This window comes from Manduca sexta, chromosome 14 (assembly GCF_014839805.1).
Source record: "Manduca sexta isolate Smith_Timp_Sample1 chromosome 14, JHU_Msex_v1.0, whole genome shotgun sequence".
In the NCBI taxonomy this organism is placed as follows: Eukaryota; Metazoa; Arthropoda; class Insecta; order Lepidoptera; family Sphingidae; genus Manduca; species Manduca sexta.
This window is the reverse complement of record NC_051128.1, coordinates 10,325,945-10,353,792: the sequence shown is the minus strand read 5'-3', so window position 1 is coordinate 10,353,792 and position 27,848 is coordinate 10,325,945.

The following is a 27,848-nucleotide window of genomic DNA, read 5'->3' as shown; positions in this document are numbered from 1 at the left end:
ACATCTTGCTGTGATCTGTCAAATATTCTAAACGTTGAATTATTAAATGTTCTAAACGATGTTTCTACCAGAAATGTTGTTTGGTCTTTAACTAGCTTTAACCTATGATGATCACAGTTTATAAAAATAAATTAAAAATCACAAAAATAATTGAGTTCTTCATTAATTAAATTACCTTATTTCAATGCAATAAATATCAAACTCAATTGCTTTGTCCATTCCAGGATAGTACCGCAATCCCTATTAAAAGGCGTTGACCATGTAAAACGTAGCCCTTGGCGATTGATAGAAACCATTCAACACCACAAATAACTTGGGTTCATAAATCAGTGTGATATAGCATTTCCTGAGCCCTGCGGTTTCTACGCCTAGAGCTGTACACTTTTATTAACATTGAAAAGGAAACACATCCCTGCAAATATTTGAATGTTCATTATCTCCAATGGTGACAGTTTAAAAATTCTAATAAAATCCTTTATATATAGGTTTCCGTATCTTAATAGGAACCCTTATAAGATCACTTTGTTTACCGTCTGCTCGACTGTCATTATCAAAACCGTTTTTTTTTCAGTTATCAAGTTGAAATTAATATCAAATACTCGGTTATACAGTCTCTTTTAGCTGTGAATAAATACAACTTGATATGTATTTGTTTAATTAAACTATTTTACGTATTTTATCACGGTTTTTATTATAATTCTCTTCTGACGTTTCGAAGACATCATCACGGGGTGGAGTGAGGTGTTGGTCATTCGAAAAGTCCGCCTCAGTCCCGCTCATGACGGCTGAAAAGTCTTCGAAACGTCGGGAGAAAACTAAAATATTAAAACAGCGATAAAATGCGAAAAATACTTTAATTTTAATGTCTAACATTCGCGTAAACATAAGCAATCATTATATATTACATAAGTTACGAAAAGGGAGACAGGAATCGGATTATATGGACCACGCCACTGAACTTGTTCATCGAGTTATAAAGAAATTGACAGATCTTATATAGAGGTTTTGTCTATAGCTGGTGGTACTATGAGAAATGTTCAAGAGAATATTTCTACGTTATTATCAATCCATCTGTTGGCGACGCAAATACTTTTTGGTGAATTTGGTTTTGTTTTTTAATTATTTAAATTCAGATCCCTCTATAAAATGTTGTTTGCACTTAATTGTCGCTTGAGAGTTTTTCTCATCAGCCTACAACTGTCCACTGCTGAACATAGGCCTCCGCTAGAGCGCGCCACGTTGCTCGGTCTTTCGCTCTCCTCATCTAGCGTCCTGCGATCCTGCGAATGTCGTCAGACCAGCGGGTCGGAGGTCGTCCCACGCTACGCTTACCGAGACGCGGTCTCCACTCCAGGACTCGTCTGCTCCAGCGGCCATCGGTCCTACGACAGTTAGTAGTTTTAGTGGACAGTTTTTCGTATATGTGAATATATTTCTTATAACGCCTTTTTAATTTTACCTGGTTGAGTACTGGCTCATGATTTCATTTCATTTCATTTATGATATCCTTACCTGACCTAAGTAAGTCAGTTCGTAAAGTATGTTAATTATATTTAAATGTATCACGGAATGATTTAAAATGTTTACAATATAACGTTTCGGTTTTTCCAGTAAACATAATATTGTCTCAAGATGTGGTCTAAACCAAAAGTCGTAGCGATTTTGCATGATAAAAGCAGCCGATGCACAATAGCGGCGGTAAAATGACGCTAGTTGGAATAAACCCACTTAACTCACTGAATTTTTATACTTCTTTGAGGATATTAACATGTTACATGAAGAAGATAATAATGATAAAGATATATTATTGCATGCCATGATATTAACACTATTTTACTTTTTATTTGGGAAAAAATCATAGTTATAATAAATAACCTACTACTTTATAGGTGTGAAATGACGGAACATGTTATGGGAACGTAATAATGGTGAAGGACAAGTTATTGCATGGAGCCTCTCAGAATTAACCAATGCAAATCTAGCCGCGCAAAGCTGGCATGCCAATTGAGACTTTTATGCACTATTTAATCCCTACTTATCATTCGTCTTCAGCGGTAAATCTAACAGGTTTCAAATGCATTATTTGCCTAGGAATTATAATAGAAAGTTGGCATCAATATTTGTACTATCTGCACTTATTGAACAGAGTAAACCCTCTTTCTTTGTAAATAATAACACTTTTCCTAACCCACGAGTTCTTTTCTATTATTAATAATGTAGGTGAAAATTCAAGAATTATCTCCATTCGTCTAAAAGCAGCATTTTATCTCCGAACCCCGATGTCGTGCGTCAAGTGGTCTTTATTCATTGCGGAGGCTTTGTCTGTATGCTAATGCGGCGGTGGCCGGTCACCGGCGCGACCTCACCAGGATCGAAGGTCGCTTGTAGGACGAACGGTTCGTGAGCTCCGCGAACAATTACCATTTGAAATACGAAGATAAGTGCACGCCATTATGGGCCTTAGTGGCCGTGATGTGTTGCAATTAGTGGCTGCTTTATGTAATTGTTTGGTTGATCGGGTTTTGTATTGTTTTATTTGACAAAAGATCGTATTTTGCATCAGATCAAATATGACACTGATTTTGTCTTCATCCTTATTAATATAAATGCAATATGTTCGTTAACCCTACAAACATTAACATTACAATGTATAAACGTGATTTTTAAAAAACACAAGATTCCTGTTAAGTCCTTGAGGTCAAATAAAAAGGAACAAAGTACCTCTGGATATAAGTAATCTAGTGATTTTAGAAAATCATAAAATTTTGGAAAGTTATCATAGGGTCCTCCAAGGCTTCAAGACGTATGTTCTAAATCTTTATTTAAACTCCAAAAAATCAGTAATGTATTTATTCAAATTAAATTAAACTTTATAAACGCCAGTAATAAAGAAGTGTGCAACAACACTAATCATAATATAAATCAAACGTAAATATTCAATGCATTAATTAAAACAATAATGAGTATAGCGTGAAACACAAAGGCCCGCCTAGGCATCGAACCTTGGCCCAACCTTCGCACATCCTCGCTCCACATGCCCTATTGTTCCTGTCGTGTACGGTTCGCATGAATCTTCCATTCAAACTATGTATTTCATGAAATGCAAATATAATTGTAGAGCATGACGTATTAGCAATTTTAGGAGTTAAGTAGCGAAATGTCTCTTAGCAGTATGTTGACAGCGTTTGCACGTCTTAGACATTAGCTGGTGGCAGGATATATTTTACATCCGCAAGGATAGCGGCCACCGTACACAAGGTGTTCAAACCCGCCATAGCGGCCCACGTGTGTCGTATTCCGGGATCAGCCTGTGTATACGGTTCCAACAGGCCGGCATAATTGTGTCGACTACCGAGGGGTAATCATGTCTTGTCAGTCGACAGTCTATTGGACCACACTCCACTTACCATCAGGAGCAGTGGGATCACTTAGTCATGCCCGTAAACAAAGAGACAATTAAATATTTAAAAGACGTACTCATTTATTTATTTGTAACTAGCTTTTGCTCGCGGCTTCGCCCGCGTGAAGGTGTTTTCCAGGATAAAATTCCACTGTTTGATAAAAGTCTTGCTACATATTTTCCCGGTACTTATAGGTTCAAACTAATTTTATCCCCAATCTATAATTTCAGTTCAATCAGTCGAAAATCTAAGAACATTTATACAAACTTTCATCCCCTATTTTATCCCCTTAAGGGTAGAATTTATCAAAATCCTTTCTTAGGGGATGCCTACGTCATAGTAGCTTTATGCATGTAAAGTCTTAGCCCGATCCGTCCAATGGTTTGGGCTGTTCCTTGATATATCACTGTCAGTCACCTTTGAGTTATATATTATATTAACAACTGAAGTTAGCTAAAATTGATTTTCTCGAAGCCGACCACTATTTATGTACTATGTATTTTGAGACTATGCAATTTTGTCGCATTCGCGATTCACTCACTTTTGTTGAGTTTCAGAACGCGATATTAGATCCTCCAACGCGCACGCGAATTTGAACTTTATGCAGCGGTAATAAATTACAAATTGACTCTCCATTTTATTTAGAAAACGTTTGTATGGGAAATAGAAAAATGCTGTTTTGAGGATTTTCCCGGCAATTATTCGAATTTTTCTCACCTTTTAAACCTTCCCTAGACCTCCACGAATAATTCAAGACCAAGATAAGATAAATCCGTTCAGCCGTTCTCGAGTTTTAGCGAGACTAACGAACAGCAATTGATTTTTATATATATAGATAAGATACACCAACAGCACTACATATTACATCAAACAATATTATAAAAACAATAAGGTACAGCATCTGATATGTGTGCTACTAATAAGTGAACACAGCATTTACCACTAACAACATATTGAATTCAAATCTAAAACATAATAATAGGAAGTAGAAAAGAAAATTATAAAGTACAAAAAATTTGAAATTATATAGTCTTGCCACTTTCGGATTAATTATATCGGAAAAATCATACGAAAATTGCTCTATCAGATAATAAAATTCAGGAACTTGTAATCCCCAATCCACATACTGTCAAAACACCAGAGAAGCAATAATTCTAAATATCACATTGAAACCAAATCAATCTATAAAACCATAAAATAACGTGTATTTATAACCACAATGCAAATTCAACTTCAATACCAATACAGAGACAAAAAGGAACACAACAGTTCCGTTACACCCAGTTATAAAGTAGGCTTTTAGTAGAATTTCGCCAGATTTCAAATGATAATGTCATCGTATTTTAAACTTATGTCGGGGCTTAAGTCGTATCCAGGATAATACGAGCCGCGTCGAACATAATGATTAGTAGTATTCGATAGCATGGGGACGGACTTAGGTGATTTTACAGGGTCTTATTGTGATGGTCATGGGGTACTAGATCTAAATATTGAATACTTTCATGGTTGAACTTGCTTATTAAATCAATGTCTATTAAGTACATAATGGCATTCAAAAGATGCAAGATTTCTCGTTCGTCGGTATAATAATTAGGAAATACAAAATGAATCATGCTTTAAATTACCATTGTCAAATATAGCTTTAAATACTATGTATTTATTTAAATTGGCGAAACTGATAAATTGAGCAAAAATAATCCCGTTTTAATTGAAGCTAGTTGTCAAAACATGTAGCCCACTATTGCATAAATCAACTTCGCTGTTTCTTGACACTTCGTGATGCAATATGAATAGTAATTTTATCAATTAACTTTTAACCGCATTTACAAACTTTCTGGAATGTAAATAAAAATGATTTTTTGCTCCTTCGCAATATATCGTAATAGCTTGCATAATAAAATATTTTTTCCCTCGAGATCAGGAATTGGTATAATCATAGATTATTTATTTAATTTTATTTTATTTATTTAGAATCACCAATGGAGACTACAATAAAAAAATAAAATTAATTTGTATGTAACACAACTTCCAATTTGAATAAGTTAAAATCACATACCACCAACAAATAAATTAGTGCCCAACTACTCACTTCCCAAATCCATCCCTGTCTGATAAACAAACAGTTACCAAGGCTGTAAGATTATTGTGGCCATCTTTGATTATATTGAAATTTAATAACCGTCTAAGACGTGAAATCTGTAGGTCGTCGTATAATAAGACACCCCCGACCTCTGATTGTTAAGGAAACATTGACACCGAGATTATCCGATGACAATATCCGTAATTGGGAGATAGTGAAGGAAATTGTATATTGGAAGTGGAAATAAAATTAGTAATTGGATAATTAAGTAGCTACTTCTTTAAGACGTAAATGTGCTTATCCAGCTTTCGTGTTAAGATTAACAAAAAGAGATGAAAGGAACGTAGAGCTAATGGTCTCTTAGCTTTAACAACTGTCATATGTTTACTAGCCTTTGCCAGCGGCTCCGGCCGCTAGAATATTTCCCCAGATATAAAATATATATTAAAATTAAACTAATTTTCGTAATTTATCGCGGTTTAAATATTTTAGTTTTCTCCCGATGTTTCAAAGACTTTGCAGCCTTTGTGATCATAGGAGGGACTGAGGTGTTGGTCATCCGTAAATTCAAAGTTACAATATCTACCTACATTTTACAATTACATAAGTTTTAAAATTTTTTGCTGTTGGTGGTCCGATCTACGCAGTAGCTCAGTGTCTTGAAGTCTGGCAGTCGGTCTTACACATATGGTATATCTTACCACCAGCAATATAGCGATTTGTTAGTCCTGTATTATATACTTGCCCACTGCTGAGCACGAGCCTCCTCTACTACTGAGAGGGATTAGGCCTTAGTCCACCACGCTGGCCTAGTGCGGATTGGTAGACTTCACACACCTTCGAAATTCCTATAGAGAACTTCTCAGATGTGCAGGTTTCTTCACGATGTTTTCCTTCACCGTTAAAGCGAACGATAAATTCACAAAGAATAAGCAAACCGGTAAATATAAATAATTATGATCTATCAAAACAAGGGCGCAGACATTAACAAGTGCATTCGTTGTTTTTTTTTAATCTTTAGTTAACGGGTGATTAATCTTCAGTTAATTATAGTTTGTAGGAACGACATCATCAAACATACGATCGAATTAACTTGTTATCTATATTAAAGATTCGTCGTAATTATGGAATGGTATGTGAAAATAGTACCGGATTATATTAAGGCGCCATTGTCGAAGTCGAATTTGTAATTAATTACAGAAAAGTTTATGGTTGACGTAACATTTTTTATATATATGAATAATATGTACTATATAATATATAATGATGGTTTTAATCTTCTTCTCTTCTACCTATCCTTATTGGCAGGTAGCTCCCCCCGTCCCCTCCACCGACACATTTAATGCGAAAACACGTCTTCAAAACTCATTCATGCGAAATATAAATGTAACAATTGTATGGTCATTTAGATAAAAAATACCTACCCGTATCAGTTAGCTCTCCAATGTGGGGTAGACGCAATATGTTTTTTATGGATTAATTTGAATTACTTCTTACAACCGGCTGCTAGTCTGGAGGTATTTAAACCCGACCCAGGACCCAAACCCATTACATCTTAGTTTCCTAGTCCATACAAGCTGACGATATGGATGTTGGTGATAAAAAGTACCCAGCTCTTAAAAATAATGTAGCCATCCGTTATTGGAATAATCTTTAAAATCAAATCGCTTTTAGAGACTAACCTGTTCAAACTACAGTATAAACAGATTATGAGGACTCTGGTTATAACGCTGCATCGATATCATGACTATCTGATATAATGTTCATGTTTGGTGGTCTCTTTAATGTCGTTATAACCGGATATCGCTGTATTTTTTTAAATGTTATAAAGAACTATCTTTTGTTCGCGGCTCTGCCCGCGTGAATGGGCAGAGCGCTGCTTTATATTTTCCCGCAATAAAAAGTAATGATAACATAAAATAACACTCGAGAATAATGTGGCCTCCTATTAATGAAAAAATACAAATTATTTTAGTACTTCTTGAGATTTACGCGTTCAAACAAACAAACTCTTTAGCTTTATAAGCATAGATTAAGAGAACCAAACGCCAAAACCGTAAACCATACCGAATATAGAGCAATGTCGAACCATTCAGCCGAACAACAAGCCATCGCCTTAACAATGAATACTTTCTACGATTTGACAGCGGCTGAGATAATATCATTAATTAGGTTAAGTATCATTAGCGTGTCGTCATTGTTTAGTGCCGGCTCGCATCAATCAAGCGCGGGTTCAAATCGGTCAATTATATTGTTGGATATTAACTCTGGTATTCGGGTTTATTTTGATGTGAGATTTAAGGATGTTTAGTTATTTATTAGAAAGTTGCATTTTTAGTAAGTATAATATATTTTTATTAATGCTTATAAATCCCGATTATTATAGATTAAGATGAAAACTTCTAACAACACTCAGTAATGTAGCTTGCTATTAGTGAAAGAAATTTCAAAATCGTTTCACTAGTTCCAGACATTACCCCTGCAAACCTACAAACACACAAACTATTCCTCTTTATAATATTAGTATATAGGATCATTTCGACCGCCGTCAGTGCGTTAGTAAATGAAACCACATACTCGGCTTTACAACTGCTATCATTGTGGCAAAAATTATCCATGAATACTTAACAAATATTTTTTTATCAAAAATTTAGTTTTTGTTTTTTTGAGTTTATAGTTTAGTGTAAACATGGCGTGCGCGTGAGTATATTTATGACTGGAAGTGTGATGTCGCTGCGATAAATCCTCTTAGAGTAGTAGTAATGGCATCAGGGCGAGTAAAATTAAAATTACATTTATTCATATTTATTTTCTTCGAAACTTATAACTTCTTATTTTACATCCAAAGGTAGAGCAACTAATTGTTTCATTCAGTCACACAATGCCAAAATGACCCTGTACAAGAATACTAATCCCTATATATTTTAAAGTTACAAACACAGAATTAATACTCAATCCACGAAAAACAATACAAGGAACGAGCCGCACAAACCCGTACACAGGTTCTCTTGTATCTGGCGCAGTTCCGGCACGCCGTCGATATTAACGCGCTGTTCACCCGCATTATAAACATTTACAATCGATGCTCTAGCGCAAGTCTAATTTAATTACAGATACTAATTTATTTTGAATTTGGAATGTTTGTTTTTGATCGTTGTAAGTTTAGGGAAGTGTATATGTCGATAGAAAATGTGTGCTGGATTTATGGGCTAATCTTTAAAAAAGGTGGCTGATTGTTTTACTAACTAGTTTTTACTCTCGGCTTCGCTTGCCTATAAGTTTTCCGGGACCTCTAAGGTTTTAAACCATCTTGATACCAAATTTCGTTGAAATTCGTTGGGTGGTTTTTTAGTTTATCGCGTTCAGACAGACAAGCAGACGCGGCGGGGAACTTTATTTTATAATATGTCAGAATATTTACACAAAAGTTTCCATAGTCGCGTATTATTTAGCATCTGTAAATTTGTAATATGAAAAATACAATATCAAAGTTAATGAAACTAAAAAAGATACCTAATACCACTAACACTTAACATATATTGTACACATAAACCGTATAGTTATAGATATAACTTGCATGCCCTAGTATTATATACTTAACATCTCCAAAAAAATAAAAAATAAAAATAGAATACCTAAGTTAATTAAAATAAAAAAGACCTAATATTAGTAACAATGAACATAAATTGCATATACATTGTACTCGTATAATTCATAAATAAATAAAACTCACCGATCTACTTAACCACTTATTATCCGCACAACATAATTGTAAGTCATATTTACAAAGTATACAGGCGTATCTACCTCCTACAGGGCAACGGGCGACCCGCTTTGATCCGGCCGACTTCACCTCCGACCCTGTCATTAATCTAAAACCTACAATGTTAGCGTTTCAACATTAATGAATTGCCCCTGTGAGGTCTTGTGAAACGCAAACTTGATGTACAAGTAACTCTGTGACTATAAATTATATGGTTCATTTCAATCATACTTACTTTGTTTTACATTGTGTTGAGTTGACTAGTTCTGTTGATCTTATTGAATAATAAATAGGAGTTTGTGAAGATTTTTTAGTTAGGATTATTGTTAGAAGTAAATTTAGAAACTGCTGCTTGCATCTACTTATATTTGGCGCGTATACACAAAATTCTGTATACAGAATTTTTTGTCATCCGAAAAGACAGTCATATCTACCTACATTTTACATTATTTTTTTTAATTTATAGTCATATAAATGAAATCTTCAAAATAGTTTTATTTCAATGAAACTTTTTATTATGGAAAATATTATACTGGTAAACGAATTTCAGACAAATAAAGCTGCGAGCTCATCCTAGTAATGCTTGAACTAGTTTTTGAATTTATCACAGGTTTATTATATTTTAATTTTCTGTCGACGTTTCGAAGACTTTGCAGCCTTCATGGTTATGGTATCGCAGTAGAAGGGGGGGGGGGGGGTCGTAGTAATACAAACTTATGTATAATACGTATAATATGTAAGTTTGTATTACTACGTACGTATTATGTACGTATCAAACTTCTCCATTTTCATCTAATAGCGGGCGATTTTAGATGCATCCCAAAATCATAATAACATTACTGTTTGAATAACAGCTAAGATTATGTTAACTAAGTTATCGTTTTAATTTGAAAATACTATGATTACGAATTATACCTGTCATGAAAATTTATGTAATTTACATTTATGCATATACCTGCATTAATTAGTGTCGGGTAGACCTTTTTAATATTCTTGGCAGATTGTATTTATTGAAGGAAAACAAATTACCGAATTTCGCAATAAAATCGTTTTCCTCATAACAATGATGGCTGTAGTCTTCGAAATGTCGAGTGTAAAAATTATACAAATTTATCGCGAAACCATCCCTTAAGTAGTTTTATTTCAATGTCAAAAATTCGCCTTAACAAGAAATCAATGAGATTATATTTATAAATATTTATGTGTTTGTAACTGAATAATATTAGTTATAAATGCCAAATATTACTATTTTATATTACGCACTATAATTTTGTCTCCATAGTTTTAATACAGATAAATAAAAAAATGCTTCGACAGTAACAATAAACAATTACAAAAAATTAGGAGCATCTAACTTAAAGGTAATCAATGTGGCTTTGGTCTTGAATACACCACGCCATCAGGATAGGAAAAGTTTCCACTATTTACTTATTTATATTAGGTTCCCCAGCACATTATAAAACAAAAAAAACACGCATCAGACATTTATCCCCAAAGCCGTATGCAGAGGCGCAACCATGGCACCCACAGTCAAGTGTGTTCCGTCCCATGATGTGATAGGGAGCCTATCACCATATCGGACACAAATTTTAGACTCCGGGCTAATACTGAGCAGAAAATCCCAATATCACTCTGCCTGACCCGGGAAAGCACCCAGCACATTATACATTGAAGTACACAGGAGGAGTATAACGTTGATCATATTCTGATGCACAACCAACATAAAGAGAACACAGCATTCATTAAAGTAATGCGTACATTGTTAAAATATTTACATTATTTACACCAGCAATTCAATATTGATCTGGTGACAAGATACCTTAGCCTTAGCATTGCCATCATTTTTTGAAGGCATAATAAAACCATTATAATACATTATCCAATTCCCTAATGAAAACATCATCTTGTGCGGCTAGGGATGTGAAAAACGTAATAATTTTCGACGACACCGCTTAATTAATGAATTATTCATTTTACGACCACGTTGTAGATGAAAATCGATACTGTTTTGATACGAATTAAATAAATGTGACAGCGATGTTATCACGATAATGAATATTGACCGCGCTTCAAGGCCTAGAGATAAATTCTGCGAAAAATACCTACCCAACTAAATCTTTGTGCTGGCAATTTAAATTTATTGATGAGATTTGGGTTATTTTGATTTTTTTTTACAGTTGAAGCAATTTATGTATCCCTGGTTGAATGACGTCGTCTAACAGAGAGAGTAAAAGTATTTTAAAGTCTACTTGTGTCTTGCTTATTTACTTGTTTTATATTGATTTGTAAGTGTAATAAATCATATTGTTTTGTCAAATCCGTAAATCCCATAAAACATATACACTTGTTAACATAATAACAATTGAGATGAACATCCTCAAAATCGATAATAAAGTCCATACATCGATTTAAATTACGCAGCACTATCGGCGCACCTACCGCATCGGAGGTCTCATTCATAAATATTGTCAGGTCGAACACGACCGTTACATCCCTAACCGATATCGATTGTCTATCGATTCGAACTTGATATCAAATGTTTGCGTCTGTAATGTTATCTTAGTTTATGTTACTTTTGTGCCTTTATGTGTTAATTTTATGATTTGAAAATTGAAACAGATAAATAGATCAATATTTAAGGTGCGAGATGTAAGCTGTAAGGAGTCTTAACGATTTTTGCTATATATAATTATATAAGCTGTTTGGAAATAATATAAAAATAAGGTAACAAAATAATAATTAAAAACATAAATCTAAGTAAGGTGACGCCAGAAAACTCTAAGAATCTCAAAGGATCAATAGAGTCATGTTTATTGATTGGCGGTTGAAATTAGATATTAATGGTGACGGTGAGTTAGCCGCTGGTCGCTCGCCAGTGGTGACGGTAGCGACGGTGACGGTACACCGACGTGCGCCGTAATTGCCCGCTTTCTACCTACACCGTGATTCTAGATCGCTGCCTTGTTTCCAATTAAACTATGAATACGAATTGTTGATGCAAGATTTACTACTGTGTTAGTGGAGTACTGTTTTGTCGCTTTATTCTAGATCTGTTTTAGTAAATTGTAGTTTGAATAGCAGATTTTAAAGTCTAATATCAAGCACCGAATCCAGCGATAAAAATTATGCGCAACTTTTTAACATAAGCCTTATTATAGCGGTATGAATGATGTATTATTTAAACGCATACAATGTTCTTCTAAAACATTCAAGTAAATTAATGTATGAATTCATATGAGTAAGTGTAAATACCTGTTTTAAACATCCAATTAGTCCCGCATTCATAAAAATGTAACTGTAACTATGTATCTAACGTAATCAGTCATTATTTATTTGTTGCTCGGGGCGCACTAATATTCATGTCATTAAACGATTGTTACTAAATACGTATGTAATTCAAATGATTGATACTCAGAATGAATGAGTGTTTGAGAGCGCACTGAGTGAATGAGTGAGCGGTGAGAGCACGGTACGCTGTCACCTGTGCGGCTCGCGTGTCTTCTCTAATGGCGGTCGGGAAAAAAGCCTCAATTGCGCTCAATTGACGAGTGCAGCCGAGTTTACCGATCTCCGCACGACCGCACCACCTGGCCGGCCGTAGGGTTACCACGCGACTGTTCTCATTGTAACGGGATTTGTAATCTACTTTAGATATGAGTGAATGAGGGAACGGAACTATAAGTCGGCACGCGTGGCTTTCTAGTCACAAAAAGAGTCAATTGCGTTTAAATGAGTGCATCCGAGTACCGATTTCTGAATGATCGTGCCACCTGGCGAACATTTATAGGGTTGCTTCACGTTGTATATAGAATTTATTTCTTAAATAAAATTATGTTAAAAAAAGAACAGCAGCAAGACATTTCTTTTAATACTATGCCATTTTCTGGGTAAATATTACAGTATGAACTTATATGCCTTTAGCAAAATGGAAAGCATCTGGGAAATTGTGAGTTAATTCCATATTGACTCACAATTTCCCAGATGCTTTCCATGCTTTTTGTATTTTTAAAGTTACGTGAGTCGTCATGAACCGAAAGCTTCAGACGCCGACAGTAAGAAGTACTTAAGTAGTGCTTTGTATCGCGCCGTACCTGTAAAACATTAAAAAGAACCACAGTCATAAAACTTCTTACTATGATTTGTTTAAACCCTAGGCACGAAACGCATAGCCTCATGAAATAAAAACAGCCAACGCAGACGCAGTGAATGCCTTAAAAACACCAAACGCCTTCACAAGCCAAGTACTAGAAGTATTTTTGATGTAAATATTACAATTGCTAGTTTTCAATTCCTGAGTGCCAACCCTACGCAAGGAGAGTGGGGCCTGTGGACACAGATGCGGGCTGCGCGGGCGCAGCGCGTGCACTGAACACACTTAGCGCCTTGTACAGCGTCTAGAACTGGATCGTATTCAATTTGACCACCGTCACGAAACTACGCTTTGTGCTACATTTATAAACTATAGGGGTTATGCCCCGGGTCATAGAGGTTACAACCGAATATTTGATTCAATTAAATTCGACCTTATTCTGTTGAGATTGACTCTATAATTGAACGAGGTTTACGTTCTAGCAAATTTCGAGTTATTTTGTCTTTTTTATGTAACCTAAATATAAATATGCACATAATGATATATACACATACAAAAAACATTATGTTACTTATTGTTTTATCCTCTATTGATTTAAATATGGCTCCCCTCCGTTTACTATCTTATTCGTTTATTACTCGCAAAATAACATTCAGAATGCTATGAATTTTACGTTTCTTTCGTGGATTCTTAAAGAGATAGCCGTGAAATAGCTATTGACAGTTAACTTCAGTTAAGTATCAATAGTTTTTGCACTCGTTTCAAACGTTTAGCTCTGACAACCCAGTTATATTGTACAAATGATACGAACATTTCAATTGTAAATACAATGTTTTGGTCATTTTCCAATTTTGTAATAAAAAATTAACAATTGCCTATTTTTTGATGATCGGCAGAATATGGCTTTTTAAATTTTTTACGGTTTATAAATGCGAATGATAAAGTTTTTTGTGCTGTATTCTCAAAACCACTTTGTAATTAGACTTTTTTTTGTTAATTTCTTGCGCCTCTTTACTAGTGATAAAGTTTAATGTTCAGGTTAGTGTAAGAGAAGCAGTATAGAAGTTCTGATTACTTTTTGATCTTGACTGTTTGTTGCGCATATTAAAGAAATTTGTATACGCCAACATTGTAGTTTCATATGAACAGCCTGTACCACAAGGAGCTCAATTAGGTTTCCTATTGTTGTCACAATAGGTATAATTATATGATTAATGATTATATATGTATATTTTCTATCAACGTACTACTTTCATTGTTCCAACAATAACTTTTCTATCTATGAAATATTTGTTTCTAATTATGTAGATTCTCATAAATGACCATCCAAATAATGTACATGTATATCCCGATATCCAACGTCTCCTGTAAATCATTGCGTCATCGAAGTTTTCGCAGAAATCGAACCTACGTCACTAACCGTCCTTCGCGTCCATGGCGTATTTTGAACCGCACCGATGTTACTTTTTTACAACTTTATGTAATTACACTCGTACAACTAACGGGCAATGTCAAATTGGACTCATAACAGGCCAGAGACGCAATGGAGCGAAGCCGTGGACGAAAAATAGTCAAAAATTATAGTGTATTAACCTCGAGAGCCAGCATCCGATGTGATCTGAACCGTGAACATCGATTTCTACGCGACACGTCCCTCGTTGGACGTTTCGGAGTTTTTATGAACAAAAATCGACTTTAAATATTGTAAGTAGATAGTCCTTTGTACGCGGGATGTGGTTTTAGCTGTATAAAAAATAATTGCTAAGGATGCATGGAAATTTTATTATGAGGCCTTAAAAATGTTTTGGATTAAAAAGTTTGTCATGTAAGCTGTATATAATATGGAATTTAAATGCATTGCCATAAGGGTTATCTTTCCTTCATCCATTCCATTCGATCTTAAATAGTCATTCCGACCAATTTTCCAAAATTTAATAGCTTTTCAAACCAATTCGATTTTTAAACTTCTTTTCTCCCTTCCAACAAAAAGTGTCAATTGTCAGATAAAAACTGGTGTAGTCAGGTGGTGTTTTAGACGTCTTTTTGGATATGTACCTGTTTTCGGTTCAGTGCATCGCGGCGCATGTCGGAATTTCAATGGACAAAGTAGATGCACTTTGAGCGTGTCATGATCGATTCAGATGCACCTGTTGTGACATCGATTTGGAAAAAATCCTTTAATGTTGCAAGTAATTTTGGGGCATGTTACTAAACTTGTTTTACTTGACAACGAAATAATTTAGTATATTTTAAACTAAATAGTGTTTTTTATTAAAAATATTTCTATTACACATCATTTCAAATTTATGTTTCCAATCCACGTTTTAACAAAATAACACTTATTTCTAACAGTGAAACGAGATTGTTTTTTTTTATCTAGTGTAAACTATAGATTTCGATTTAGAGCTAAGTTTAATAACATTTCAGTAACCCTTCGAAGATGGTACTAATACAGAATGCAAACATTCTATTCAAAATATCTATACGTATTATAATACTTAATTCTTCACAAAACCTCGTGTATCCCTAACTTGGACCGAATTCAATGCAAGTTGCTCTTAATGCGTGGTTAGCGTGTTCCGATTCCGTAACAACCGTTCATTGTAGTTTTCACTCTCGTATCCCACATGCGAAATACATGCTTACAACTCTTTATCAAAATTACTGTATTACTTGATATAAAGGTAGCCGAAAGCTCGTTATGATATCGATTTTCCCCTATTTCCTCTTTAAGCCGTACGAGATTAAATGACTTCCGCAAATATAATGTATCATTAAAGTCAATCGATAGAATATAAAGCAGCTAAATGGGAAGGCCATTATGTCATTGATCGTAACTTTTTTTTAATAGTGCAGATGCAAGTCATCTTCCTTAATCCTATACGAAAAAAAAAACAAATCCATAAACAAAACAATTAAACATCGTAATTCCATTTTTAAATTCGTCAATCCATCGTAAGTACAATTATTAATTCGTAGGGACGCGATGAGGCGCGGCGGCTGAGGCACACAGATGCTCGCGCCACTGACGAGGCGGGACGTGGACGAGGCAGCCGTCATTTGGCCTGCATGGTGCTATACAGGTACACTGGTAAACATCGTGAGTATATGTTAATTTGAGGCGCGAAGTTTGAGACAAAATGCTTATAGCATTGGTGACCCGAGGCGTGAACGAGGCAGCGTCCTTTGATTATGACGCTGTTGAAAAATCGTGAGTATAGTTTGTTAATTTGAGATGCCAGAGGTGCAAGAAATATGCTAATACTGAGGCCAGACAAGATATGGATACGGCAGCCATCATTTGACCTGATGATGGTACAGAACCTTTATAAAACTTCTCTAGTACGTTAAGGTGCAAAAATCGCTGTAAGTGAGGCAGACGGTATAGTCAAGGCTGTACTTGGACAAGGCAGATGTTAGTCAACCTCCATGGCACTGTACATAAATATTATACTGGTAAACAGCTCAGTAAGTACATTGATTCGTAGATTTCCAGGCGCTGTTGAGGCACAGAGAAATGCGCCGATATCGAGATGGAAGGCCAACGAGGTAGCGTCATTTTTAAAGCTAAGTATGAAAGGAATAACCGTCAATCATTTAATTAACTAGTAAAAGATGAAATTTTACGTCTCATGCTAATGACCGGACATCAATGTCACAAAGAACAAGATAATTATGTAGTTGAGGATTTTTCAAAAATTATAAACCCTATCTGGTACCAGAACTAAAGACTATTTTTCACTAACACAGTTTGTAAACATTTCTTTTAAATTCATTGCACACATGACTTCAGAAGCAACTTTTAATTGACAACCTGCAAGATCAAACATTTTACTTACCACAGTAGCTAAATGAAAAAGTAGCCGGCAATCAACAGCGTCTGAGCCAGGAAGGGCCAACTAAAGCCGTTTATCTTGGCTCTGTGGGTGGCTTGAGTGGCAGGTGCGGGCATTTCCATACGTCTCGTGCGCCCGCGCAACCGTTCGGCACGACTTCGGCCAACTTCGGGGGTTTTCGTGTTTATTAGAAAAATGAAAATAATTTTCGTGATTTAGGCAGATCAGGTTATTTTTGTAACGTTAGAATTAATGACAAAAATAAAAAATTGGTGGTTTTGACCTAACTTTTAAAGATCACAACTTGTACAGCATCTGAATACCTCATTTAATTTCTATAAAAACTTAATTAATACGTGTTATTGTAGCAAGCATTAAATTCTCGGTAAATCATATTACACGACCCGATATTCCTTAATCTTTAATTAGCCACTTAAGATAAAATAAGAAGGCATCTTCAAATCTTTCATCAAGGATAACATCTATTCTACGAATCATTTTAAACCCCATTACCATCTCTAGAATAAATTAAAATGTACAAATAGTTGTTTTTATGTGCAACATGAACTCACGACCCGACTCAGGTCAATATGTTTCACCAACATTTTTTATAATTCGTGCATTAGTTGGACTTCGTGAATAGTGCGTGGAAAAGCAAGTCGTGAGTCATTACTGACACTTTACGAAATTAATAGCGACGGATAAAAACGTCAGTAGCTAATGGGTGAACTACTGTTGAGCGTGTTTATTTTATTAATTGGTTTTATGTTGGATTATTAAGGTTGATTTTTGTAATTGGGAATTTTATTGGTTGCTTTAATAACTGAATATTATCTATCTATTATTTTTCTAAGTTTTTTTTTATTAACACGAGATATTGACGTCTTAATTGAAGTAAGTTTGGCAGAGTCGTTCGTTGTAAAAGTGAGGTCGTATCTACGATCCCCGTCATGAGGAATATTTAAGTGATCTCTAAATATTATCTATGCGTGATATCCAAATGATCATATTCATATTCTTCTCTGTGATGAGGACTGTATAGATATGTGTTATTGTTGAATGACATTTTATTTAAAACTCCACCTCTTAAATATAATAAACGAAAGAAATTATTTTTTAAAGAGCATCAATTTATGGACACTTCATTTTTCGTTTTAGTAGTAACGAAAAATGTATAAGCTAGATAAAGCTATTTTCGCATTGTCAAATATCTGTTATTATAACACGAGAGACGTCAATCAATCAAGCGAGAAAAAAATGTTCTAAAACGCATTTAAAAGAAATAAGACGTAACTACACGTCAGTCGATATGTCAGCGCATTCATGGTTCACATCAAGCAGTAATTTAACAATTTGTCGTATAAATTGTGACACCTTAACCGTTCAAATTAATTTTTTACTACTTACCACGCGTTTTTGTACGTTTTTTTGTATAAATTGATGCCCTTTTTAATGCTGCGTCGCGAGAAATGTACTTCAAATAAGTAAAAAAATAATATAATGAGAAAGCGGCAGTGTTATTTGGTGTGTTGTGGTGATTTTTTTAAGTTTTTACGGTATATATTATTAATGATGAACCTAATGAATAGTCTCTGACTATTGATTGAAATAACTTCAATTATAACCCGCGTGCCTACTCCTAAGAGGACAACGCTAGCGTTTTCAGACAGAACATCATACGCAATATATCGCGCTTGTCACAAGAGCGGCTTTATTTTATTAATTATAAAACGTTGAAGGTATATTCGCAGCATTTAGTTACAAAAATAACTTTCTATAAAATACTGAAAATCTTAATCAATATTGTAAACGCGAAAGAGGCTTTGAATGTAGTTTGAGGAAATATAGTATAAATTAAATTTGCTCTATTGAAATATAAGGACTTTTGTCGAGGGAAAGGTATTTCACTCGGGCAATGCCGTGAGCAACACGTAGTATATAATAAATATTTTACTATTTATAGATAAAAGGCCGTCTTAGCAAAATTTGAGAAACGGTTACGATGTTTTCGTTATAAAGACTCGATCAGTCTTATGCCAGTTTCGAAAAATAAGACAGATTTAGGGAAAGTTTATACTATCTAAATCAAAACCCAAGCGATACATTTGTGAAAAACTTTAAAAAGATCTTACTAGCGGTATAGACTCAACAAAAACAAATCGTCAAAACTAGTTCAAGATATAAATTTCTAAAGGCTATACAAGGCGAGACAAGAAATTCAGTGGTGCCATTGAAGTACGGACTGACCACCGGCAAGCAGCTGCTTTTTATTTATGAGGGAAGCCGGTTCGAAGCCGCGTCCACAACCAACGGTTTATTAGTTCAATTGCATTGTTTTTGTGATTGGTACAATATTTTCTGATGGATTTGTAAATAGAACGCCGAATTCGAATTTGGAATATAGTATAAACTATTTAAATTTTAAGATACATGTGTTTTTTTTTTATAAAATCATATGAATGTTATAGGTGTTATCTATTTAAATACCACAAATAAGAGTTTATATGTCATATTATAATTTCTTCCGTTAAGAAGGCGATGTGCTTTTCTCCACACAGAATACAAAAAAGAAACATTTAAGTTAAAATAACACATTTCAATACTTTTCTGATTTTCGTATAAAACTATCAAGAGAATGCCTGACACAAATACATTAATACAAAACAGAGCACCGTAAAAAAGATAAAAATACTTTTAGCCATCTTTAAACCAATGTAAACACGCCCTTACTACGATTCAAAGCAAAAAGAAAATTCGCATCAAATAAATCGTATTGAAAACAATGAGAAGACTCCGAGCACTGGATACCGTTGCCGACATGGTCTTTACTAGCATTCGCGGAGTAATGAATTTATCTCGTAGTATGTTTTTGTGAGGTTTTGTTCGATTGATGAAAATAAATGAATAACAGTAAAATACGAAATCTCATTGAAAACATCGGAACAAGAAATGGTGACACGTCTGCCTACCCTTTAGAAGTAAAAAGGTATAGTACTATGTACGAGTCTTAATAAAAACCTCATTATTCTGAAAATTTTATCTTCAATTTGGTTATTTAAAATTTTCATAATGTGGATATTGTTCCGTTAATTTCATGATGAGAATGGCACTAAAGATTGATTGTGCATCTCCTTTTAAGTACACATTATTTTATTTGCAACCAACCCTATTAGATAGATAAAAAAGTTAAAAAAAATTGGTAGTTCATAATTTTCAACAACTAAAATTGAATTTTTAAAGACATTATTTGTAACACTTTGAATATTCCCGCCCGACACTTGAGCGCCGTCAAGAATACAACGAATTACTCAAGGCCATTTGCTCGGAAAGGCTCCTTAACATCTCCCACTTCCACGTAAAAGTCTAAGAATTAATTTGAGACCGATTACAAATGACGTTAGTTTTCTTAACAGTAATTAGTCATTTGACTACGTTGATTTCAAAAGTATTTTGCACCATACATACTTCGAAACCCATCTAGATTAACTATAACGTGGACTAACTAAATTGCAAGATTTGCCACCACAAACAAGTACCATAGAGTAACATTTTTACGAGTATTGCCGAAGTGGAGCGACGTCGCCGATGGCGGGTCGCATTATCAATTCGTTTCGCATTTATATTAAGTTAACAGCCTCATGCTGGTTTATCTAAGTTTTCGCATAGTAATGCGTGCGAGTTTAACGAACTCCTATTTGCATACGACCTTAGTACTTTGTGACCGATTGAATTATGTAGTAGTATCTAGGTTATGTAGTTTTGCAAGGAATGACGGAATAATTATAATTATAGCGTTATATGTCGTTGTTGTCTCTCGTTTGCGGGAGCCTTTTTTGATAGGTGCCATCATAATGTCTTACATTTCTATCACCGTGTTTCAAAGCCGCACTTTTGTAAAAGGTGAGAAGACTTTGCAGTTTTCATGGTCACGGAAGGACTCAACGTCGAAAATCACTACATAATATAAAACAAAGTCGCGTTCTCTGTCCCTATGTGTGCTTAAATCTTTAAAACTACGCAACGGATTTTGATGCGGTTTTTTTTTAATAGATAGAGTGATTCAAGAGGAAGGTTTATATGTATAATAACATCCATTAAATAGTGGAGAAATATTGCACCCGTGCGAAGCGCGGCGGGTCGCTAGTCATAATATAAAAACCTCCACAAAATCCGTAAAATAGTTGTATTTTAATATAATCACACAATTTTACACTCTAAAGCAACGTCGAAAAGCATGTACACATTAATTTCACTTTTTGAAAATATCAATACGTTTCAAAATCATTATATATTTACGGTCACGTAGACAGTATATGAATCATCTATCTGATTTAGGTTTTATTACTTCATTACGTGTTTAGACGTCCGTGTCTTTGATTAACACATCATTGGTTTGAAAGTTAACTAGCGATCGACTACTGTTCCGTCTGCAATTTCGGTGTATGATCTAGGAGTAATGATTCTAGGATCATTTTACATTCAATTTTATTATAGTCAAGTTAATAGATAGAATTTTATGCCAGTGATTATACTATTTAGAGAAGAATGGCTAAATTCCTTTGAAATCATAAATAAATTGAAGCTAAAACAAATAAACTTTACTTGAACTGAAGTTACTTAACTTATTTACGCTTAATACATGAACTTTTTCAAAACTAGTTCTATTGGTCATTTTTCCGTCTATAAATGAATTTATGAATCCCCCCTAGTCGAGATTCGGCCTCAGCGGCCAATCTCAACGGAGATCAGCCAGGTACGCAGGACGTATTATAGTGTATAAATTTGTGCGCAATACACAGGTGAACTCCTCGTTTCCTGACTCTCATAGTTTGGTGAAACGGCAATCCGATCAGAGAGAGAAATCAGGCGCAGGACCAACGGCTTTACATGCTTTCTGGGACACGGGGATATCACACCGCCAACTTCCGGACTCCGAGCTGCAACTAAGTAATTTTGAAGATGGAAAAACCCAATTATTTTTGTCCCTACCCGGAATTCGAACCCAGGCTCTCAGTATAGTCATACTCGTACTACATACGCATTACAAATACGCCACTGAGGCAGTCAAATAATCATAGCACAATAATAATATCAGCCATGTGTATATACTGTCTCACTGTTGGGCACGGGCCTCCTCTACTATTGAGAGGGATTAGGCCTTAGTCCACCACGCTGGCCTAGTGCGCATTGGTAGACTTCACACACCTTCGAAATTCGTATAGAAAACTTCTCAGGTTTGCAGGTTTCCTCACGATGTTTTCCTTCACCGTTAAAGCAAGCGATAATTCACAAAGAAATCATCATAGTACAAACAGACACTTTTTTTTATATCTAACAAACCGTATTACTTAATCACTGATTAAGACCAATCATGGCAAACGAAAGTGCATTCGCGAGGTTATTAACGAGTTATAGTAACAATTACCGAAATTCTTTAGAGTCGAGAGAAAGTGGCGGTACATAAAAGTGCTCCTGCTGGCCATGGTTCATATCTTATTGTTCGTTTACAAAATTGTGGAATAGAAAGTAATATGTTTAATCTTGATTCGAATTATATTTGGGTAGTTGTGTTTATATCGTTTGTGTGTGGATTGATGAATTGTGTTTATTTTTTATACAGTCTTTATTGTTACTATTATTAGTTGGGTGATTTGTTTTACTGTTAATATTCAATCGTTTTTGCTGGTGGTAGGATGTATTTATATCTGCCCGATAGCGGCCACCGTACACAAGTTAAAACCCGGCATAATGGTCCTACTAAGTGTGTCCAGGATCAGCCTGTGCATATCCGGGTCCATCAAGCCGGCATAATTGTGTCAACTGCCGAGGGGTAATCTTTAATAATAATAATAATAATATAGCCTTTATTTCCATGCCTTACAATATAAAAGTAAATAAAATAAAATGGTTATGATATTCAAGAAGACGTGGTCCCTTCTCGGGTATAGGCCTCTTCCAACTGTCTCCATCCTTTCCTATCTATTGCCTTCTGAGTCCAATCTGTTTTAAGTATCTCGTCAACCCAGCGGTCTTTGGGTTTTCCTGCCCTTCTAATTCCGCTTGGGCCTGTCCATGTGGTTACGCGTTTTGTCCATCTGTTGTCTGTAGTCCGGGCAATGTGCCCTGCCCATTTCCATTGTAATCTTTTAGCGTGTTGTACTGCGTCTATTATTTTAGTTTTTCTCCTTATATTATCGCTTTTTTGTTTGTCTTTGAGCTTGATTCCTAGAACACTTCGCTCCATTGCACGTTGACAAGAGCGTATTTTGTTTTTGATTTTGTTGGTGTAAATCCAAGTTTGAGCACCATATAATAAGCACGGCAGCAAGCAAGAGTCCAAGACCTTTTTTTTTTTTAATCTTGGGGTAACCTTTACTCAGTCGATATTCTATAAGACCCAACACCACTACCATCAGGTGAATTGAGTACACGTTACCATGCAAGTTAAAAAAATAAAACTTATTCAATATTTACAATTCCATCAAAGAAAACACATAAATGTTTCTCCTCTTACACAACTGAGGTCTGCTTCAATAAGTAATTGGCTGTGAATAATGTGTAAAGTTTTTAGAATTCACGCGTGGGCGAGTGGCACGCGCCACAACTATTATTTATTGTACGTCTGTCAATGGAAAAGTCAAGTAGTTCGGACCACAGATTTAGAGTCCCGTATTAACGTAAATTTGACTTATTTACATACATATACACTGCATCACGCTTTTCTCTTTCAAGTGATAGGTAGAGGTATAATCAGTTATGTAGTCTTTGGTTGACATCATCCTATTTCAAAAAGGCATTTTATAATTGTTGATAATTCTTTTATTTGACAATTAAAATTTACTCTTAATTATTACTAGCAAATAATAGAAAAACCGCACACATAATGTTAAATTGTTTACAATGGGTATAATTAGGCTGATTTATATTATTATGAAATCTGTCGTATCATTTCCAACCTACAGAACCTTGATTCTTGAATACCCACTCTCAGCTCCACGCAAATGTATTATTAATGTTGAAGATAATAAAATATAAATGGCCATGCTCTTATATCTCATACCCGACATGCAGTCAGTCAGGTTTGGGGCGAGCTCAGTCGAATTGTCGCTAATAAAGTATGTTTTGGATTATTTCTTGGTAGCTTACAGATTTTGATCGATTTTGCAGAAGGAAAACGAGTAAGTTTTATAAATATCAACTACTTATAAACGACGATACTGATCGTGAAATACTGATTTAGGAAAAGAAATAAGGTAATCTGTGTGTGTTTTAGCATATCTTTGGTAGTAATAATAATAAGTTTTATTTAAAAATTACATAATGTGTTTTACAGTTAAAAACAGTGGTTTAACAAAATTCTAAAAACGAAAATAAAGTAATATTAGTAGTAGGTACTAATATTAGGGAATGCAATAGCCCAACTGCAACTGGAAGCTAAAACTTGAGCAAACGAGGCTGATATTGAAATACGACAATTTGTAAATAAGAATGACCTCGTACAACCTGACCCTGTACATCTTGATGAATGGTTACTACCCGGAACAGAGGAACTTCATATTGGTCACTCTGTTTGTCCATTAATCTAATATGATCTTGCTAAATTGCTTTTTGGAGCTATAGCCCTTCGTAATCTGCAATGATATTGCCTACAGGTTTTTTATAAACTGGTTCGAATAGAGAAGGCTAACCTGATACAGATAAGAAAACAACTGATTTACGTAATGATAAAAATATTACACTTAATTTTGTGGAAAATCCTGTTCAAATAACTTTAAATATTGACGATTCATTATACGAAGAAGACGCTACAAGTAAAAAGGTTCATAAATAAGGAACAGTTACACAACTCGATATACAACTTGCAAATTCGATAAGGTCAATGGAGGTCAGAGATATTGCGATAACGCGAAAATTACCGTACATAAACAGTAAAATTGAAAAATTCCGAAATTACTGTATTTTATACGTACAGCACTCCAAATACGGTAGTAAAAATTACGACATAATCAAAAGTTTTCGAATTTTAATGTTTGATATAATTAAGGAATACCGAGAAGTTCGGATGTACGTTTAGTCCATTGAAAAGTTACATTTGGGGTTGCGTTTTTTAGAGGACGCAATTTTATTTTTTTGAAGTGTAGGGGGGGGTCAGTGTAAAGCTAAAACCAAGTTTGTGGGGTCGCCACCCTTGTCCCACGGCCGCTTCAAAAAAATAAAATTGCGTCCTCTAAAAAACACAAGGTAAGGCCTAAAAAATGTAACATTTCAATGGACTAGTTTGGATTTTATGTGTTTAATTTTGGACGTCTAGTTATAAAAAAATATTTTTGCGAAGATTGGATATGTAAGCTGATTTTAGAATCAGGTGGAATACAAAGATAGGAAGAATGTATAGGTACATGACATCTAGAAAAATCAATATATTTTGTTAAAGAAATAAATAATTATAAACTTATTATTCTCAAAATAATTTTAACAATCTTCAACTAGTTCCAACAATAGAATACCTATATTTAAAGGTGCAAAATATTTCGTTAATTAATAAATATGCGTCATTCATAAACCTTCGTCATTTATGTGAATACATAAATAACCAAGTTATTGCAATGGGGAGGGCATAACACAAATTTAACGATACCAAAATAATAATTACAGCTAGGTGAAAGGAGTTTAAGGAAATATATTACATCCATTGTGAAGAATGTTTTATTGCCTTTGTAATAAATGTTATTGTTAAAAGTTGTCTTCAAAATATATCCTTCTTTTTGCGTTCAATGACGAGACGAGCTTGCCGTTCGCCTGATGGTAAGCGATACGACTACCAATAAACAGTAGAAACACCATCCAACACCTTGAATTACAAAGTATTGTTTGGTATTGCACTGCGCTCGCCATCCTGAGACATGAGATGTTAAGTCTCATTATGTCCAATAGTTACAATGGCTACAGTGTCCTTCAAACCGGAACACAACAGTGACTACACACTGCTGCTTGGCGGCAGAAATGGACATTGCGGTGGTACCTACCCAGGCGGATTCTCACATATAAGAGATATACAACCAGTAAAAAATATATTTTGTATGTTTCAACAGCACCATCTCATTCTATAATCCAATATTCGTATATGTCGCTCGTATAATGACTTAAAAACAAACACCTAGACGTTATGCATGGCAGATTTGGATCATTCTGAAGAGACCTAAAACAACACATACCGGCACTAGTTAATTATTTATTTCTATGTTAGACTAATACTGTTTGATTGTTTATTGCTCACAACTCAATAGTTTTAAATCATCTTAAATCCGCATTTTAGTAATTAACCGGTATAATAGCGCATTTGGAATACAATCTAGGTTTGAGTTTGTATATTTTATAATTAAAAAAAAGATTGTAATTTGTTTTGCGTCTTAGTTAAATACATAAATAATGTTTAGAAATCTACATCAAAATTACCATAAGTATTTTTTGTCTGAATTATCAATATTTTTGGAGTTATTATCTGCAAAGTAGCGCGTGGATCATTAATACGCCGACAAACCTCTTGTATCGTTGATCCTTTCGCCGATATAAAACAATCAAGTTCGAAGTTAATATTTTTGCCGAACTACTGAATTCGAACTGATAATGATCGAAGCCATTTTGCAAAACAACTGACTTACTTTCCAAGTACTAAATGTCCAATATGATACAAACATCAAATAACCAGTGAAGTAACGAGAAGTAACCGAAACTTTATGAAGCATTTTCGGATGCGAGGGCCTTAATTCTGTCGAATTCTGTTTGGGATGCTTTTGTTTTTACGAGCAAAATCTTTAATGTAACGCTGTCCGTTGCTGTTTTTTTTTTTTAAATTTGAATATTAATTGTCTGTACGTTTCAATGAATTCGTTGATTTCTCAATCGTTGGAGACGATAAATGTTTCGGTAGCCAGTTCAAAATTATAAATGTTAGCTGGTAATATAAGAAAGTACTAAATTGCCTTACCTGCCTTATTTAGACGCATTAAATTAAATCAGAAGATACAATCTTCGTCCCTAATCTTTTCATCTTAAACGAAGTCATTCAGACTTCACACATTTCTAATATACCCGCTCTTCGTATTGTTAAAGCATGAATTCCTTAAAATGATAAAATTCAGCAAACGGCTTCGGATGAAATGTTTATAGTCAATAATTTTTGTCCAGCTGTGTGTTTAATTCCTTACATATTTCGCTTCGGGTCGTGCCTGTTGGTAGTTATGACTTAGCACGATACCTCCTCATTCGTGTTCAGTTTTCTATATCACTTATTGATAAGTTTTTTTTTAACCTGGCTATACTATTGTTGACCTGACTACAACATAGAAGGATAGAGATAAGTGGAGTTCCTTGGAGAAGGCTTTTACCCGAAGGGGGACCATACAAATAACTTTAAAAGAATTGACACACTTATTGCATGTTTATTGAACTAAGTATGGAATAAATAAAGCTATATTATATTATTATTATACTATTGTTAGCCTGGCAGGGCAGGTTTATACAAACACATTCGAAACCCTTAAAAATTAAGTGACCATGCTGAAGGCGACCCACTAACGGAGCATGAACCTCGGCTCAAGACGATCACTGGGTGAGGTAAACCATCGACGATGTGTGTTCGCGTGGTACGTGAAGCGATCTACAATCTAGATCATCG